This window comes from Hevea brasiliensis, chromosome 9, assembly GCF_030052815.1.
Source record: "Hevea brasiliensis isolate MT/VB/25A 57/8 chromosome 9, ASM3005281v1, whole genome shotgun sequence".
In the NCBI taxonomy this organism is placed as follows: domain Eukaryota; kingdom Viridiplantae; phylum Streptophyta; class Magnoliopsida; order Malpighiales; family Euphorbiaceae; genus Hevea; species Hevea brasiliensis.
The window spans coordinates 25,981,484-25,984,639 of record NC_079501.1 but is presented as its reverse complement, the minus strand read 5'-3'; positions in this window follow the sequence as shown (position 1 = coordinate 25,984,639).

The following is a 3,156-nucleotide window of genomic DNA, read 5'->3' as shown; positions in this document are numbered from 1 at the left end:
CAATTCAAACAAAAAAGTGACATGAGTTCTTTATGCAACTACGCACCAGATGATGAGAGACGAACCCAAAAAACTCAAGCTAAGCTTCACAACCATGCCACAAAGTTATGAGATCTAAGCAAACCTTATTTAGCCAAATAGTCGGCAATATTATTTTCTTCACGCAGAACATGAACAAAAGATATCCTAGGGAGAGAATTAAGGCAATTGCAAATGGAATTGAGAATGGCATTAACCTTCCATGGTGCCTTTTCCGTATTGGAGACCCAAAGTAAAGCGTTCCTTAAATCAGATTCAATCATAATACCTTCTGCCATGGACCATGCATGAGGGAAAAGATGCAATAATTCAAGCACTTTATGAATGGCTTTTAGTTCAGCAAAGTTGGAATCATGTATGCCTGCTATACAAGAGAAAAAACCAATAAACATGCCTACAGAATCTCGAAGAACACCTCCGATAGCACAAGGGCCAGGTTTGCTTAGAGATGATCCGTCATGTTCCATTTAAGGCAGTTTGACTCTTTCAAAGTTTTGCTTTAAGTAAATATTGATCATTTTATAATATAATTATTTAGGTGAGTTGAGCCAGCCTTCCTCCTCCGCCCAATCGCCGCAGTGACTTATAAAGTACTGTGAGTAGATATTAATTTTACTTATAATCTCAATATTATTATGTATTCAAGGCATATTCATGCATCACTGATAGATATATGTACATAGTTATTTGCTAGGCATGCCTTGTATTGCATTTGTATTTGATGACATTGTCGTGGTTGATGCTTTATGGCAATCTGGAGCCGCGTGTGTGAGTTTATGCGCATGTGGTGTGTATATGGATATGGGTAGAATGGGTAGTCGCGACTGGAGCTTGACTCGCTAGGACCCAATTCTTATTATGGATAAGTCAGGGTAGGCACGGCTTGAGTTGATCTTGCTGGCCCCATATTTGGATATTAAGAGGAAGTCCGGCTTTGAGTTGATCTCGCTGACAGAAGTTGGAACTAAGAGAGTTGTATAGAGGATCAACTCCCATATATATATTTGTGAGTATGGATTTGACACACAAGTGTGTGAGTGCTCCAGATTGCCTTTGGTGTGATTATGACTTGACTTGTCTGAAATGTGTGAAGATGTTGCATTTCATTCTTAGGGATATTCTAGACTTAGATAGTTATAGAAATTATATGTAAAATCAATATCTTACTCTATGAGTTGAATGCTTACTCTTGTTTGCCCCATTTTTCCAAGTTACAAGAGGCTGTTCTTTTCTTGAGTTTAACCTGCTTCCTTCCTCACAGGTCCATTAGCTACTACATCAATATTTTATATTGTTAATTTGAACTCTAGAATTTCGTATGTGCTAGGATTATCTTATTTGGTTTGTGAATGGTAAAAGATTGTTATTTTAAAACTGTAAACTTAATATTATGCATGTATGTTGGATGAAATGGATATTTATGATGGACGAGAGAGCTGAGCTCACATTAGACTTCATTGATTGATTGAGGATTGCAAGGGCGAGCTGAGCTCTCCAAATTTGTATATTTTGTGATTACAGGTTGGGTGAGTTGAGAACTCTCCATTGGATGGTCTAGATTATGGCTGAACTCTATCCGGTTAATTTCTTAAAATTAGGCTCAAATATGAGCTTTATGATTGGGTTAGAAAATAGTTAGGCTTACTACGGGCTTTGGGGGCCTTATGCTGTCCCAAGTCCTAGTGCTGGTTCGGCCCATAATTTGAGTCATGACAAAGTTGGTATCAGAGTTTAGGCTTTAGATTCATGGGAAAGTGTATACCTAGAGTTGTCACATGCGGAGTATAGGATCCTGTTTCATCTTCTTCTGTAATTCTTTGTTTTTAGACCTATGTTATTCCTTAGGTAGTACAAGAGTACTTTAGTTTAGTGTCTCAATTTTCATGGAGTACATGATGATGTGGACTAGAGTTAGCAGACGTGTTGAGGTTTTCCATCAGGTTACATGCTCTAAGAGATGCTGCGTTTCTCCCAATATAGGGTTAAGTGGCGTACCTATATAGTATAAGGCACGAGAACATAAAGGTGAGTTGTGGTCGTGTAATTGCCCTAGATAGGGGTGAGGTTACTGTTGCTGGCAGTCGTTAGTGGGTAACCCTGTTAGAGTGACTTTATGGTACTAGTGGGTTTAAGAGAGATAAGAGATTGGGAAACTTAGTCTGTTGGGATGTACTGTAATAACTATGTAATATTCTCTATGTTTGTGCTCGAAGCTACAAATTACATTACTAACATGAGATTATTGCGTAAAGCTACGTGTTTTCCCGTGGTGTTCCATAATGAGAGTGTTTGTAGGTAACCTCTGATTTGGTATAGATATGCCATAACAGAGTTCTATATCTGTAGAGGAGTTGGGAACTCCTAGCTAGGAGTTTAAAATCCTTGAGTTAGAATATCAAAGGTCATAGTTGGGTGGTAGCTAAAGTCAATAACTCGATTACCAAGCATGAGCTAGAGTTATATCAAGAGTTTCCATAAGATTAGAGGTTTTAGTGTAGTCTCAGGTAAAGGTAGCACTTACAGAGAGAGATCATATGGTCTCCAATATGGGGTATTGGACAGTTTTGGCATTACAATGGATATTTTGCCTAAAGTTTAATAAAAATAGTATCTTCTTTGTATAGCAGCAAGGCACAGAGTATGACTTTGCTCCCCTAAAAAGGAGATCGAATGTTATGAATTGTGTTTATAGCTTGTGAAATGATGCTTTAAGGAGTTTGCAGTATGATAAGAGAGTAAATAGCCTAACATGATTATGGCAAGGTGAAAGATACAGTACTTCTTTTGCAATTAGTTGTGATATAGGGTATGGTCTTATCTTTTTAAGAGAGATAAAAGCTTACTACTATTGATGGTGACCTACAGAATAGTGTCCCAAATTGGACTATAGAGTGTGGTAGAGAGTTGTCAGCTCAGGTATCCTAAAATGGGTACAAGTTACATTGTAGGAGCCATAAGTGATCAGATCATGATGGATGTAAAGCCTTTGGTTTGAATGACGGGTTTGGGTACCCAGTATCTTAAGTTTTGGCTAAGTGAATGGATATGGAAAAATAGAATCCTTGTAGATTCCCTTCTCAAGATAGTAGAGGGTAGTATGTAGTCTAAAGGATAGAA